Below are 17,549 nucleotides of genomic sequence, written 5' to 3'. Positions count from 1 at the left end.
CGGACACCCAGGGGTGACGAAAATGAAGATGCTCGCTCGAAGCTACGTTTGGTGGCCAGGTTTGGACACAGACATAGCAGCCTTGGTACGTTGGTGCCAGGAGTGCCAACAGGGGCAAAGAGTGCCACCAGCGGCGCCATTGCACCCGTGGGAATGGCCAGGAAGACTGTGGACCCACCTGCATATTGACCACGCCGGCCCTTTCATGGGCTCAATGTTTTTGGTGATAGTGGACGCCCACTCCAAATGGTTGGACGTCCACCGGGTAAACACGGCAAGCACAGCATCGACAATTGAAAAGCTCAGGGCCTCGTTTGCAACACATGGACTTCCGGAGGTATTGGTGTCGGACAACGGAACGGCAGTCACAAGTGGGGAATTTGGAAAATTCCTGAAGGAAAACAGAGTCCGTCACATCAAAACGGCCCCTTACCATCCAGCGACCAACGGTCTGGCAGAGAGAGCGGTCCAGACACTTAAAGCGGGACTCAAGAAGCAGCCAGCAGCGTCAATAGACACAAAGCTCTCCCGCTGGCTGTTTGATTACAGGACCATACCGCATTCCACAACGGGCATACCGCCAGCTGAACTCTTAATGGGAAGGCGGCTGCGAACGAGGCTGAGTCTCCTTTTCCCAAATTTAACGGGGAAAGTGGAGAAACAACAGGAGGCCTAACGCAGGGGGCATGATAATAGTCGGCAGCAGAGACATTTCCAGGTGGGGGCACCGGTTTGGGTCAAGAATGATGGGAATGGACCAACATGGGTCAAAGGCACGGTAGAGTCCTAAACAGGGCCCATATCCTATGAGGTTTCAATAGGAGGTAAGGTGCTGAAGAAACACCTAGACCAAATAAGGGCAGCGGAACCACACCTGGAGGCAGGCGAAGCAGGACCGCCTCAAGCTGGGATAGCCCAGACGGAAAGGATACCCACACCCCAGCCCCGAGCAATTTCTCCAGACCCCATCATCCAGTCATCAGAGTCGGAGATAGACACACCCGATGAGGCCGCCGCGACACCTCTCCCCGAGGAGAAGGAAGAACAACTTCCAAGGAGGTCGTCAAGGAAAAGACGGGCACCTATAAGGTACACCCCGCCCACTTCGGAGAAAGACCCGGCGGACGACACAGAGGTGACAGACCCAGACATGAGGAGCAGGAAGAAGCTCAGAGGAATGCCAGCTGGCAGGAATTCCTCGGATCTTGGGGGGGAGGGGTGTAATGAACTCCAATTGGCTTTATTGGTTGGCCAATTGGAGTATGAGCTCCCTCAATGATAGCTCATTGAGGGGGCCCATATAATCACCTGTGTAAGCTTTGTGAGCAGTCTTAAGTTGACTGGACTGCTAGCAGCACTGTTTGTAGCTGCTCCTGTAATATCGTTATTGTAAATAAATATTGGTGTGGTGACGGAACTCCTGCCTCCCGTGGATTACTACACTGCCCTTGAGATGTGTCGGTGTCAGGAGAGGAGGATTCGGAAGAACTGGAGACCGCCATCGTTTCCTTGGTGTCAGGTCCCAGGTTGGCTTCCAGCGGTGGTTCCTCCCTGATTAGCAAATTCAAGAGCACGGTTTCCTGTATAACTTGGTATTTTGTCCTATATTTGGTCCTCCCTCCCAAGCCGCGATATGATGTCAGCAACCGTCCAATACTTCATTCACATCCATGTGACCATGCTTGATATGTGCCTATTGATAGCCCATCATGTGGGCATCACAGCCAAACCACACACTGTTTATATATAAAGCCAATACATGAGCATTTGCAATAAATTTTGAACAGTGAAACCACTGCCCCCCCCCCTCCATCCTTCAGCATGAATTCAATACCCTTCTACCGAGATTGACAACATGGACTTTTTGGCTTGTGTAGTTCCAAACCATGCAAAATGGTGCTGAGCCACTCAAGATACAACAGCAATGTATTGCCCATTTAATCTACTCAACATTTTTGTAACAAAAGCCTTGGTTAAATAGACCAACAATTCCTTCTACAATTCCAGCAATATCTTTAGCCAATACCTGCTGTAATCAACAATGGACGGGGAGTTTAGTAGCCTGTGAGAGAACTGTATCTGATATTAATTGAAAATTCACTGAGATAAATAAGAAAGCTTCTTCATCAGTGATCTCAGAACAGAACATCAGGGTCAAGGTACCTGTCACACACAATTAGTGCCCGAGTTCACAATCTGGAATTGAATCTGACATTCCAGCTGATGTAACCGGAGGTAAATAATCCTCTGCTATTAGTAACAGGTGTGCATTGACCCTTCAAAGCCCAGAAGCATTTCTATGTATAGTCACCACGGTTTACCTTACATCTTTAACACTTTAGATGTTTAAAGCATTTCCAAAACCCACTGATGTTACAGCAATGTCTTTATAGATATTTCCCTGATATGTAAGAGGTGGCAAATATGTTTGCGAAAAGACAGGACTTGTGAGATGTATCCTAGAAAGGGTGAAAATGTATTCTCATATTGCTGTATTGGATCTATCTTCAACAATGTCAGGCAAGGTCAGAGACAAGAAACATAAGAAAGTCAGCATTAAATATCACAGTGGGTAGGAGAGCCTTGGTATGGGTAGGGTGTTCAAAATTTGAAATCAGACAGTGTTCTCCCAATCTGTCACCTAAATGCCCATGCCATTTTTACAGAGGGTGGTGTGGTATGGAATGCGCGTCTCATCTCGGAGAAGCTGGCTAGTGGAAATGGGAGGAAATGATAATGAGGTCCTACTGTCAAATTGGGCAGGACCTCTGCATCCCACTTCCTCACCATACCCATTGATTTGATGCTAAGACTGCGGTTAAATTTAATTCAGGCTTCCAACTTCACTCATGCATTACTGTCTGTAAAAACAAGGGATTTTGATTGTCTGCTCCTTCACTCCGGCAGGATTCTCTGTTCCCGCTGCAGTGAATAGAGATTTGGCTGAGTGCCAAATTCTCCATCTTGAATAAGAAAATATAATGGCAATGCATTCTTCTCCAATTCCTGCAATATCTTTAGCCAATACCTGCTATAATCAACAATGGACGGGCATGTATTTAGGCAGCATGTTTAGGATGCACTGCACGATATTTAATTTTTACCACACCCCACTCACATGGACAGAAAGCTGCTGGAGTGACAAGGTGTAAGGTGTGTCATAGAGTAGCAGCAAAGAGTACTTAAGTCTGGCCTTGATATAGAACACAGGCCGATTCAAGATCTCCTCCAAAAGAAGGAACGGGGAGGAAACGAATGATTGTCATTCCCAATAGATTATGTTGACTTTCTGGCATACAATTCAAGAACTTCAGGCACAATTCTCCCAAAAGGGAACAAAGTCCCCAAGTGAGTGCGATTAGCCGTGTGTTTCCCGGCACTCGCAGCGACTCACGTTGAATAAGGGGCCGAAAGGGGAATGCATGGCCGAGGCCACACATATCCCCGTTTTGTACAGTGGGGAGCTCTGCTCGCTGGAACTCCCCATTGTAACGAGAGATCGGGACATCATTTTTAAATGGCAACCGATCTCTGAGGCCCCCCTGAAACAATCCCCGACCTCCACCCCCAGCCCGAAAGCAATATATGAGGGTCCTCCGCCCGACCCACCATGCCACCCCCCCACACCCACGCCAGGCATCCCCGGCCCAATTGCATGCGTGCAAAAGATGCCAAGAACAATGACCATCATCACATAATTGTACTCAGGTCAACAAATAAATGGACCTTATCGAACAAACACACTCAAAGCTTGACATGGGCCTATTTTTAAAAACCTTTCTGGCGGTGATCATGCTTTTCAGATCTTGCTTTTTCGAATCACAAATTTGCCCTCTTCCTTTGTGTGCACATTTGATTTCCCTTTATAAATTGGGCTGACTTGTGCAGTGATAGTAAAATAGGGCCTTAGTTTCTAACTAACAGACTTAGCTCCACCATAAATTTTCAAGAATCAAGTGGGGTGCTGGGAAATCAGACAGGGAACTTCTGAAGTGCTCTCACACAAAGTGCTAATTTAAATATTAAAACTGATGGCGATTGCAACTTCACAATCTTCTCGCAGAGAATGCATACATGCTCAGATCACCCATGTAAAATGCATCATAAAGATCAAGGCATATATAGGCCTTCACCAAGTCAGGTCTTGAAAACAGACTGAATATCTATTTTATTTTTTAAAATGGATGAGATATTAACCAAAGTAACTGATTGATAGCAAATGCCTGTTCGATAATTCAAGTCAAGGAACTATTTTGGCAGCTACATCCTGTAAAATGTCAACTACTGATCTATGTAGGCATGAATACAGCTTGTAACTAATCTTGCGTATGTACTGCAACACCATTTTGCAACGGATATTATTTGTATTGAAACTAACTTCACCTTTCAAGTTTGTATTGGAGTAACAAATGTATCATTTTGGTACAACATCTATGTTTTGGATATTTTGATGCTATCTTAAGACACAAAAGACAGCTGGATAAAGAAAATAACGGAAATACACAAGTCGTACAGGAAGTACATACTGGAAGTGTATGAAAATGATTTGACTATTTTCAAATGAGATCCTTCATCCGACAGTATTTCAGAATGTTCTGTTTCTATTTTAGATTTACATAATCTAAGTTGTTTTGTTTTAGCTCTGTCCATGTGATCTACATTTCGCCCACCGCAAACATGATCGATATCCATGTCCGGGAAGTCACGAAGATTATTTCTGAGACGCTGAGGCCAACACTGCTTGAGTACCTTTTTGAGCTAGCGCACAATTCCTGTTTGATAACTGCAGGGAAAACATCCTGCTCAAAGAACACTGCCGGCTGGCAGCTAACGAAGATCTCCTATTGACGTAGGTCCTCAAAAAATAAAACCCCTTGAACTCTCGTCTGAAATTCCTCACCTCCCTACTGGAGTTCACTCCACGCCCTACAAACTGACAACAGCCCCACCTCTCAATGGCACCTCTCCGAGTTGACAACAAACATCACCAAACATATCCTGGTAACTGACCCGAATGGTGAAGTCCCAAATTTCAATCTTCCATGGAATATCTAGACAACACCCATCTTCTTGAGGATAAGCCAATGAAGATCTGACCACTTGCTCCACAAGTGGAAAACATAGAACAGCTCATATTGCGACTGTGGACATCCAAGTCAGACCCATCACCCACACACTGAAATTCTGCCCTCATTGATCCATTCCTGGTGGCTTTAGCACCATTCACAAGGAATTAGCTTGTGGAATTGCTGGATGAATTGCTGTCACCTCAACATCGAACAGTAACTACTTCTCCAGCCATATGAATAAAATAAATTCATCAACTTTGTCTCTCCGCTCCTTCACGCCGACGGGATTCTCCGTTATCCCGCTGCAGGGAATGAAGATTTGGCTGAGCACCAAATCCTCTATCCTCGCTGGCAGCGGTAGTGAGACAGACTCAAAAAGGAGAATCTCGCCATCGTTTTTTATTGACAGGTTTCAAGCTCAGTTGAATCAAAAAATGAATCATCATAAAAGAAAGAAGAATGGCCTGCTTTTCTCCGTATTGAAGAGCTGCCAGCGCCATCAAATTGTGCAGAAATCGCACATTACAAAATTGCGTCTGTGGTTTAATTTGCAGATTGTTAATTGTGGAAAAATAGGCATTCTCCTGTTATTTGGAAATTCAGCTTTTAATCAGAAACAAGCTCGAATATAGCTCACAAATAAATTGCCTTTACCAAAGCTCCTTTAGCCTGGTAACATATCCCAAGGTGCTTTGCTGGAACATAATCCAACAATAGTTATGAACCAAAGACAGAGACATTAAAACAGATGGATGGCAAGTTTTAAGGCGTGTCTCAGAAGAGGAGAAAGAGATGAAGATTTAGGGAGGGAAAACAAAAGATTCAGGCCTTGAGGCTGAAGCACTAGCACCGATGGACGGGGTGAAGAAAATTGGGATTTGCAAGATGCTAGTATTGGAGGAATACAGAATGTTGTTGGACTGGAGGAGGTTAACAACAAAGGGCCATCGGGAATTGCTCACATCAGATTTATATAACCCAAATTAATCTTGATATGTTTTGGTTTCCTAGTGCACATTGAATTCAACAGCAAAATGATAGTATTAACTGCCCGTCAGTGGGTCCAACTGGATGAAACACTGCTGCTCATGTCCAGCAGACCAAGAGGTTTAATATCCTCTGCGTCAAGTTAAAGATAACTTCTCTTAAACTGACATTGGTTTAATAAAAAAATATTAAAAAGTATATATCTTGATTTACAATACAGTAATTTGTGCTTCGTACCATATGTTTATATTTTTAGAACCAACCTGGCCTAAGGGTGTATAATGTTCTGAGAAAAACAAAGATAATGATCCGTCCGCCTTGCGTTTTCCACAGTTCTCTTTGTGTAGATATTTTTCCCTTTCATTTGAACCAAATTTTACTGGTGTTATTGATGGGACTGAGCATGGCTGCTTGATTGGTAGCACTGATACACATCCTCAATCTTGCTGACTGGATTTCCTGTTTACAAAAAAATCTGAAAGCAGCACTAAAACTTCTCCAATCCTTGAAGCACAACACACTGGGCAAAATTCTCCCAAAGGGAGACAAAGTGCCGACGCCGGAGTGAAACCCGGAGTGTTTCACTCCGGCGTCGGAGGCCGCTCCTCGCACCCCCACGATTCTCCCACCCGGCATGGGGGTCGGAGAATCGCGCCAACTATTCTGATGATTCTTAAATCATCTTAAAAGGGCAGTGCCTAGGAGCGGCGGCACGTCAATCTCGCGCGCCGGGCCTTGATGCTTGCGTCAAAGCGGCGCAGCGTGTATGACGTGGCCGGCGGCGCCTAAATGACGTCAGCCGCACATGCGCAGGTTGGCCGGCGCCAACCCGCACATGCGCGGTTGCCGTCTTCCCCTCCGCTGCCCCGCAAGACATGGCGGATTGATCTTGCGGGACAGCGGAGGGAAAAGAGTGCGTCTTTCAGAGATGCCGGCCCGACGATCGGTGGGAACCGATCGCGGGCCAGACCCCTCCTGAGCAAACCCCTGGTGCTCGATCCTCCCTCCGCCCCCCACAGGCCCCACATGCAGCGGTCGCGCGATGTTCACGCCGGCAGCAACCAGGTGTGGTTGGCGCCGGCGTGAACTGGTCGGATTCGGCAGGCCACTCGGACCATCCGGGCCAGAGAATCGCCGCTCGACCGGAGCGGCGATTCTCCGAGCGGCCTGTCGCAAAACGCGACATGCCGTTTTGGGGGGCTGGGAGAATCACGTGGGGGTGCCAGGGCGCGTGGCGTGATTTGGCTGGCAATCCCGCGATTCTCCCACCCAGCATGGGGGTCGGAGAATCGCGCCAACTATTCTGATGATTCTTAAATCACCCCCAAAAGGGCAGTGCCTACCTTTGACATGTCCTCTTTATCCATCAACGCTACATTAAGCAAGGGTGCAGCTGCCCCATAACTTCATTGCCATACCAGTCAAGGTCACTGCTAATCATTCTGACATAATTGCTAAATTAGCCAGGGGCACTACCCAGTTGCTTTTGCAGTGTTATACACACCCAAAAATTACAGCACATGCGTAACAACTTTTGTAAACCAGCCCAAATGGTTTAGAATTTAAAATTAAACTTTGGAATTTTTAACCCTTTGGCTAAATTGTATTCACAGTTGCTCACTCACATGTCAGATGACACTGGACTCTGCATACTGTGGTAATTTAACATAATAATGTTGTATTTGTTTTGCCTAGGGTTTGAAGTGGACATTATGAGTTGAGGGCCTGACCATAGTACGTGTCTCGCACACTACTGTTGGACCTTACACTCGCCAAGCTGGTATTTCTCATATTATTGTTAGAAACATTGCATTTTTCATTACCAGGCGCATGTTATGCATATGCACATATTTACTTTGGTCCTCACATTAGAAAAAAGGTATATCTAATGGTCAAACTCTTCTCTCTTAATACCATCTTTATTTGTTGATACTAAAGAATTCTCTAGTGACCTCCGGTAGCTCAGTAATCAAAGGCCCGTTCTCCAAGTAGATGGGTTATTGTGCAAAGCACAGGTACTGAATGGCTATGTAGGAGAGATACCGGCACTTGTGCTGAAGCACTGTTACACAAGTCACTACCTGGGGTTCCTGATCTCAGCACAAAAACCGTAGATGCTTTAATATTGGGTTTTGAGCTGTGTTGCAACTGCTATTCAGCCAGTAGCACTCGGGAAATCTTTTATTGCTTGACAGATGTCTTACAACTCACCGCTATAATTAAAAGATTTATAACGGAATGCAACAGTTAATGTTATTTTCATTTTCTCCTGAAGGTTTCATTGGCACCCTGCAACCATTCTTCACTTCCTCGACCAAATTTGATGCTGGACTGAGCAGCCACTTATCGTCTCCTTAAGGGACTCTATACATTGGTCTCTGAAAATTGCAAGTAGCTTGATGAACTTGAGTATATGATCTAGGCTGACACTCCAGTACAGAACCAAGAGAGCATTGCACTGTCAGAGCTGACACATTTTTGCATCGGACTTCAAACTGACATTCCATCTGCCCTCTCTGGTCAATGTAATGGAATACAATGGTTATTATTTTCCCCATTTTCTCCTGAAGATTTAATCAGCATCAGGAATCCTCCCGTTTCTTCAATTGAGTGACATTCCTTTAAATGTGATGCTAAACTGACTGTTGGCAGGCTATTCACCAACGGGAGGCATTGCAACTGACCCCCGTGCTTCCCTCACCCAAGATTCCCACGTGCTCTTTCCAGAAGAATCTGGATAGTGACCTGGAAAGGGAAAACTAGCTCATTTCTCCCATCTTTCTCAAGGGTGGAACATATTGTTGGCCAGAACAGTAATTAATATCAGCGAATGGCATCAAACTCTAATAACAATTTACTTGTGTGGTATTATAATGCTCTCTTCCTGGAGATAATACCTGGTAGCTGGACGACTCACTCATTCAATTAGGGAAGCAGAACAGTCTGTATAGTTACTCCATGGTTACAATCAGTGAACCTCTGATTGGCCAACACCTTGTCCACTACCTGCCAAAACTCACCCGACTGAAGCAAGATTTTTGCAGCTTGGTTTCTTACATAACGTTCAACACTCAGTCCCCTAATCACACAAACAGGCTGTGCAACCTATTCTGATTATTCCTGGCAGAAAATGCATGTCAAATGTCTCCTTTGTTCTCTCCCTCTGAAAATAGTATCTCATATTGATGCTGCAGCAAAATCCACCACAAAAATATTGCAAGTTCGTATTCTGGCATAAAACAGTTCCTAAATTTCTCTGTCAAAAATCAAAAACAAAGCATGCACACGGATGGCGTATTTGAATCTGAAATCAACACTGCTGTGAAATGCTCAAAGTTAAATATACCTTTGGGAACTTTCCTTTTTATAAGTAAGTAGAAGAAATCTGTAAAATTAGCTCCAGTTGTTCCAGCTATGGAATTCCATGCATTTATTTACTTCGCATTTTGACTTTATACAGCCCCATAAAATTCCATTTGTCTAACATACCTCTCGCTCCCAGTCACTCTCAATTCCTGATCCCAGGAATACAGATATTCACATCACTCGTCAATACTGAATTTTGCCAGCCGTTTTTCTCCCCACGGTGTTTTGCAATGGGTACCATGCCATATAAAAACTTAGATTTTAACTCCACAGAGAGGCTGAGGTAGGTCATGAATCGCAGAATTGTACCGTGCAGAAGGAGGCCATTTGGCCCATCATCTCTACACTGGCACTCCAAATGAGCATCATGACTGAGTGCCATTTCCCTGTTTTTTCCCCGTATCCCTGCACATTATTTCTATCAGCGGCACAGTGGTCAGCACTGCTGCCTCACAGCTCCAGGGACCCGGGTTCAATTCTGGCCTTGGGTGACTGACTGTGTGGAGTTTGCACTTCCTCCCCGTGTCTGCGTGCATTTCCTCCGGGAGCTCCGGTTTCCTCCCACAGTCCAAAGATGTGCAGGTTAGGTGGATTGGCCATGCTAAATTGCCCCTTAGTGTCCAAAAGGGTTAGATGAGGTTACTGGGTTACGGGATAGGGTGGAGTTGTGGGCTTAAGTAGGGTGCTCTTTCCAAGGGCCGGTGCAGGTTCGATGGGCTGAATAGCCTCCTTCTGCACTGTAAATTCTATGATTCTATGAATCATCCAGTGCCCTCTTCAATGCTTTGTTTGAACGCGTCTCCACCACACTTCCAGGTGGTATACTCCAGGCCCAAACCACTCTTGTGAAAATGTTTTTTCCCATGCTACATTTGCTTCTTTTGCAAATGACTATAAATCTATTCCCTCGCATTCTCGATTCTTTTACGAGTGGGAACAGTTTCTCCCCATCTACTCTGTCCAACGCCCTCGTGATTTTGAACTTCTTTATCAAGGGCAGCATGGTGGGCCTAGGTGGGGTGCTCTTTCAGAGGGTTGGTGCAGACTTGATGGGCCAAATGGCCTCCTTCTGCACTGTAGGGAACAGTCCCAACCTCTCCAGTCTACCATCATAACTGAAGTTTCTCATCCCTGGAACCATTCTTGTAAACCTCTTCTGCACTCTCTCCAAAAAGTTCCACATCCTTCCAATAGTGTGGCCCCGTAGTTGGACACAATATTCCACCTTAGGTCTTCTATAACTTCACCAAAACCATTCTTGCTCTTGTGCTCTATGCCTCCATTAATAAAGCCCAGAATACTATATACTTTATTAAATGCTCACCTCACCTGTCCTATCACTTTCAATGATCTGTGCACATAAACACACAGGTCCCTCTGCTCCTGAACCCCCTTAAGAATGTTATGCCTTATTTTATATTGTCTCTCCATGTCTCTACGAAAATGCATCATTTTACACTTCTCCGCATTGAACTTCATCTGTCACCTATCTGCCCACTCCACAAACCTGTCTATGTCCCTTTGAAGTTCTACACTATCTTCTTCACAGTTCACAATATGTTTTGTAGCATCCGCAAACTTTTAAATTGTCCCCTGCACACCAAGATCGAGATCATTAATATGTATCCGGAAAAGAAAACCCCTGGGGAACACAAACCTTCTACCAACCCAAAAAAAATCCATTGACCAGTGCTCTCTGCTTCCTATTATTCAGACAATTTTGTATAATCTGGACCCTACAGCCCGAGGCCTCGGAGATTGGCTGTTAATTAGCTTCCGCCCAAACCCAACATGAAGCCTTCGCTGGCTGATGGTTAGGAGTGGAATTTCTGGCATCAGGAAGTTGTCGCTGGGAACGCTCAAATGGCAGTGGAGATCATGATGGGGAGGATACATCTACACTGTCTGGTCCACCAAATACCAAATAAAGGGTTCTGCAGACCTTGGCTCAGTTTACAGCATGCATGACCTTTTTGTGAAAACGCATCGATTTGGGCTTTATGCAGGCTTTGGGCAAAAATTGCTCCCGAGTTCCATTAACCTCAGAGCCCTATCTGCACACTTAAAGCACGCCACTGCTGCTTCCCATCGTATCTTCCAGACGTTTACTGAAAACAGGTTAAAATTTCTCCCTGTAGTATCAGAAGACGTTAAGTTGCTGTTTCAATTTTAACTGTCCGCCCAGTTTCTGCCAAGTAGACGGGGTTAACATCGGTCCCAAGATATTGTTAATACATGAATTTTGTATTGAGCCATTTGTAAAAATGCTGATGGAACCCATAACATATTTATGCTGATGTACTCGGGAGAGTGAGCCACATCAAGAGTATTACAGCAATGAGAGGCATGCATAAAATACTCCCAGCAAAGAAAAAAGTAACCGGGCAGAAATCAATTTATGGCGAGTAACACAGCCGAAATATAGAAAATCATCTATTACATTATTTAAACTTTGATTTTACTTTTCCTTGTGGTTAAACAGCTCCTATAAACTGCTGTGGAAATTGAAGCTTTAATTGAGGTAACAAATACTTTCCATGCTTAACTAGACCGTCCTGTACCTGGACTGATCAAAATTCCTTACATATGGCGTATGGCATAAACATCAAGGAATTAATTCACAATTAATGCAAACACATCAATTGCCCAAATATTTCCCACAGTTTTCAAAGTTTTCCTTGTACCTGCTGTTTTTTCGGGAATCTCATGGCTCTTTCTTTCTCTCAATTCACTTCAGAATTCACTGCTTCCTCTCTGTCCAGGGCAGCTGGTGCCCTGAGCTGATCCTGTCTGAGAAGGTTATCATTCCCATGAGGCTGTTAATTGGTGTAATCACCTTTTACTGCAGCGGTTTTGGCAGAGGGGGAGGGAAGGGGAGGGTGATCGTTGCCTGAAGTGTGCAGTCCAGCTGCTGACTGACTGGAGCGTGCTGTCCCACTGAGCTCCTCGACAAGCACTGTTTTCTATTTTTCCTGGCATCTGCCTGCATGTGCTTGGCTGCTGGGTGCTGCAATCTTATTTGCACTTGGCTGTTTTCTTGCTTGTCACGTGTTACAGAGAGGAGGACCCTATCCCTGCCCAGATACATGAGACGTTTTTTCTCTTCTACTGTTTTACTTCCACTAATCACCCTCCCCTTTCACTTGCTTCCTCCCATCTTACTTCAATCAGCCTCCAGCCTCTGAAGAAAAATACAGCTTGCCCACTCTAGATTAGAGGAAAAGCTACTTTATGGGCCACCCATAAGAAGCCTAATCTGGGCAGTGAAAATGTTTATAACACACCCATTTAATGCTTCCTGCCTGGAGTTAATGGGAACATAAATAAAACAGGAAGAGTGTTTTTTCTTTGGAAGCCAAGGTCACACGCAGTACAAGACTGCATTTTATTTATGCCTTAAAGAAATACTGAAACAAGAATAGGCTCTGCAATTCAGTGACCCAAATTAAAGAACTTTTTAAGTATATATACACAACATAGAATTAGACCGGGCCTATTGCACAGAACGGCCATTCAGCCCAACTGGTGTGTGCCAATGTTTATAGTCCACACAAGCCTCCTCACACCCCTCTTCATTTAACCGTATCAGCATAACCTCTAATCCTTTCTACGTCATGTTTATCTAACCTACCCCTTCACTTAATGGAACTCTTTTTTAAAAATGATATCTTCCTCAGAAAATTAAAAAAAACATTTTCATATTGCAGAGACATAGACAGCTTCGGGCTGGAGTTTTCAGTTTGTTCTGTAGTGATACGTCACATACTTATTGTTTTGTCTGCCCGCTTCCTTGTATCTTTCCAAGGTCAATTAAAGGGGCAAATGAATGACATTTGCCTTGCCTGGGTAGGAAATGTCATGTCACTGTAGGCCTCAAAAGACACGGCAACACCAATTCATTCACTTATGCCTTGAACGTAGTACCATGTTCCAAGGGGCAGGTTATCAGATGAATTTGACACCAAGTCACACCAAGCTTGCTCAAAGAAAGAGTTTTCAAGGAGCAACTTCAAGGTGAGCAAGGCTTAGGGAAGGAATTCCAGAACCCCGGGCCTAGACAGCTGCCAGCCATGAATGTTGAAGCAAAACCAAACCAAGGATGCACAAGGTGCCCGAATTGGAGAAGTGTTGGGCCGGGATTCTCCAACCCTGTGCCGGGTCGGAGAATCCCCGGGGGGAGGCGCAAATCCCGCCCCGCCGCCAGCTTCCCTATTCTCCAGTGCCGTTTTTCGGGTGACGGCGGGATTCCCGACATGCTGATCGGGGGCCAGTGACACAGCCCTTCCCGGCAATTCCCCGGGTCCTGATGGGCCGAGTGGCCGACCAGTTTTGCACAGTCCCGCTGGCGTGGATTACTCACCTCACACATGGCAGGACCTAGCAGGTAAGTGTGCGGGGGCTGTCCTGGGGGGGTGGGGGTGCGGGATCCGACCCCGCGGGGGGCCCCCCAGGGTGGCCTGGCCCCGCGATCGGGTCCTACCAATCGGCGAGCGGGCTGGTTCTGGGGGGTCCTTCTTTCCTCCGCGCCGAGCCCCTGTTGGGCTCTGCCATATTGCCCGGGGCTAAACCCCGCGCATGCGTGGAAATACGGTGGCCAAATACCTAGCCCCCTAGAAAGTGGAGAATTCCTCACTTCTGGGGGCAGTTGGTGCCGGTTTTCACGCCGGCATGGGGACCTAGCCCCATTATTGGAGAATCCCGCCCAAGCAGTTCAAAGAGTCTCATACTTTTTTCCAGGAATTGAGGAACGATACAACCATATTCTCAGCAGTCAGCGTACAGCCCATAACGGTGCCCTTCTGCAGCTGGAGGCCTGCAACATTGGTGAAAAAACCTCAGGATAATCTTTGCTATGGGAGAAACAGAAGGAAGGAACAGAATTCCCTTCAGAGAATTCAACCATCACATCCACAGGTCCACACTGGGACCACCCCAAGTCATTTTGTGGACTCCGCTGTGGATACTTTGGTGATAATTAAGCCTGGTACCACACAGCTTTTGCTGTCAAAATTCAAGACCCGTCCACCATGTTGCCCCCAAATGGCTGCCAAACAGTTGGATTTACAACCAGGAAGAGGGGATTGAGATGCACGATACATGGAGATTACCATTAAGAGTATCCTTCTATTTTTAAACCTGTGCTTTCAAGAAACCCACAGATGAGAAGTCCTCGTTGAGAAACCCATTTAGACAGCTGTCCAAACGATTCTCGTCACATTCAGGGTACACAGCCTCATCATGAATAATAAGTCTTTACTCCAGCTAACTGGAGAGATAACGAGAGCAATTTAACGGGAACGAAACAGAGTCCCATTTTGGGCACATTTAGCGGAGTGTGGCAGCGGGAATTACATCGTTATTTAATGGAACTTTGCTCATGATCTTCCGGCCTCGGTACACTTGCGCTCAAGCGTATCGAGGCCGGTGAATAGTGGGAGAGGCCAAAAACGGGAACCCCGCCAGGCGTCAAACAGTTTGGGGTACAACCGGCTGTACCACCGTAGGCAAATTCGGAATCTCACCGTAGCTTTGCGAGAAACCAATTATCACCACTTAAGGCCCATTGCCACACAATTAACAAGGGTCACCTTTCATCCAACAACCTGCTGTCATTTACCAGCCTCCCCGGCAAGTGGTCACGTTGGCACCGATTAGTACTCCTTTTGAAAAATGTGAGCCTGATGGAAGGGCTTCTGTGGGGAGACGAGGAGGGGACTAGCCATCTATGCTGACAGGCAAAGAGACCGGGGGCGCTGGCCTTGCCATCCCACTGCTCGGCAGGGAGCAGGGGACCCTCCTCAGGGGTGGGCCACCATGGGAGGGTGGGGGGACAACTGGCGGGGGGGGGGCAATTGCTCAGGGCACCACCGTGCCAACCCTTGGATCCTAACCCCATGCCCAGGGCAACCCCTGTCCCTGCCCGTCTGCCCCACTGTTACCCATAACCCCCCCGATTGCTGAAGCCTCTGGCTGCACGACTGAAGGCCATCGCTAATAGGGAATTGTCAATCGTGGTTAAGTGAGCACTTGACATATGCCAAGTGGGCGGGACATGTAGCATGTGGGAGTCATTACCTAGCATTCCAATCAAACCTTGATGCCTGGACACTGTGTGGAAGTCAACACCACACACGCAGCAGCCAACCTCCGAACACCCAGGGGATGGGACACAGCTCCCAAGACACAAAAGGAGGAATGGTGGGTGCCATGGGGAAGGGGGAGTTGCCTGGAGAGACAGACAAAGGCTCCGGGATCAGCCCGCATTGCGGAAGAAAGTGACAGAGGCATCATAATGATTGTGCAAAAAGATGTTTAATGTGCTGTACATTCCCGATAATGCCGCTCCCCCCACCACCTCGGCCCCCAAAGCCATCCCCTCCCCACTCCCAACCTAACCCCTCCCCCCTACCCAAGTGCCCTCAGTGATGCTCAATGTGCCTGGCCCTCCCAGATATACCAGTACGTCTTGGTGTTTCCCCAGATGCACATCTGAGGTAGGGGCAGCCAGCTGCTTACATCGTCCTGTGGCCTTCGATGCCTCTGGCGGGCATCCTCTGGGGTTTCTGGGGCCAGAGGGCACCAGCTCACTTGTCGTCAACGGCACATGCACAGCCTTGCCACCCATCATGACCCCGAGATGCTGCCTCATCAGAGGGATGGAACTCGGGAGTGCTGGTGGCCACCGTCGCCACACCACGGGACGTATCTGGGTTGGCACTCAGTGCCCCCTCCTCCTGGTCGGTGCCCATAGGGCCCTGGGGTTCATCTTGGGATGGAGGGCAGCTGGTTCAGTCCCCGGCTGCCCCTGCATCATCTGGCTCTGCTAGCCCTGGTGGTTCCCCATGGTCCGCACCATTGTGTCGACTCCTTTGGCGATGCTCCTCTGTGACTGGGGCACATCCCCAGTGACGGGGCCACGCTCTGGAGTGCCTCAGCCATGCCCACCTGCAACTGGGACAGTGTCTCCAGCGACTCGGCCATTCCCATTTGAGAGTGGGACATGTCCCGCAGAACCCCATCAAGGTCGGCCTGGTACTGGGTGCTATCCCCCAGTGCGGCAGACATACTGCAGAGACCCTCAGCCTTGACCGTCACTGACTGTGTGACGCCTTGGACATCTTTCCTAATGGGCCGATGTTGTACACCAGTCTCTCCACTGCTGTCACCACCCTAGCAGTGTTGGCCTCGGTGCCACTCATTGCCGGCGCCATCTCCTGCACCCGTAGTCGCTGGCTCTCCTCCAATAGGCTATGGATCTGCTGGAGAGACGCTGATATCTCCTTCTGAACATCCCAGCCACTCCCAATCGCCTCCGGCAGCTCCGGGAAATTCTGTGCCAGAGGCTCAGCATCAGGCTGGGACCCAGCTGGGTCCAGGAATCCAGCGGACCTCTGACTGCAGACTTGCCGGGAGTTCCTGCCTCCATCAAATGTACATCAGCAGCAGTGTGGTGCTCACCAGATTGTGCCCCAGATGTCTGACCACTAACATGTCCCACCGAAGTGCGTGTTTCTGCACTGGTGGGGGGGTGGGATGACAGCTGTGCTGACAACTATAATCATTGCATCCTCGGAGTTCTCCTCCGAGGTGTTCTCCTCAGAGTTAGGAGAGTCGGCCGCCCGGGATGGGCCGGTGCTGTCGGCTCAAGGACCTGTGGGAGAATAGACATGTGGTCAGTGGGAGGGATGGGTCAGTCAGTAAGGCAATAAAAACTCATGTTTGACAGGTCCTCCGGTGAGGTCGGTGGGTCCTCACCTCTGTGGCATCCGCCAGCCTCCATGTGGGTGACCTATTGGTAATCAGCCACTCCAGTCACCGCCAAGGCTCACTCCTCGAAGGAGCTGAGGATTTACAAGTCCGGCACCCTACTGCCAGTCTAAGTTCTCTCCCGCCGATTCAGGAGAGCTTTTCCTGTGGGGGCACAGAGAGGACATCGTTAGCCACATGCGTGGTTCACGTTTGGAGGGTGGGGGGTGAAGGGAGGGTTGCGGTGAAGGGAGGATTGAAGGGGGGAGGGGGTGGACGGAGGGTTGGGGTGGAGGGAGGGTTGAAAGGGGGAGGTGGGGGAGTGCTGAAGGGGAAGGGGATGGAGGGAGGGTTGGGGGTCGCCTGGGAGGGATGCTGCTT

General features: G+C 47.7%; 1 protein-coding gene across 5 annotated transcripts in view; it reads right to left on the bottom strand.

Moving 5' to 3' along the window:
* The window catches only part of pdzd2 (PDZ domain containing 2), a 599,663-nt gene that overhangs the window by 342,526 nt on the left and 239,588 nt on the right, over positions 1-17,549 (bottom strand). Inside the window, exon 1 of one of the 5 annotated variants that reach the window (XM_038790717.1) lies at positions 12,107-12,720. The exons of the other annotated variants lie outside the window; for them this stretch is intronic. The gene's annotated coding sequence lies outside the window, so the exon portion shown is untranslated. Of the gene's footprint in view, positions 1-12,106; positions 12,721-17,549 lie in introns of those variants that run through there. 5 annotated transcript variants of the gene reach the window in all.

The sequence above is a fragment of the Scyliorhinus canicula genome, chromosome 3, assembly GCF_902713615.1.
Source record: "Scyliorhinus canicula chromosome 3, sScyCan1.1, whole genome shotgun sequence".
NCBI lineage: Eukaryota > Metazoa > Chordata > Chondrichthyes > Carcharhiniformes > Scyliorhinidae > Scyliorhinus > Scyliorhinus canicula.
Note: the sequence above shows the minus strand (reverse complement) of the source record. Positions and strands in the feature narration are given on the sequence as shown.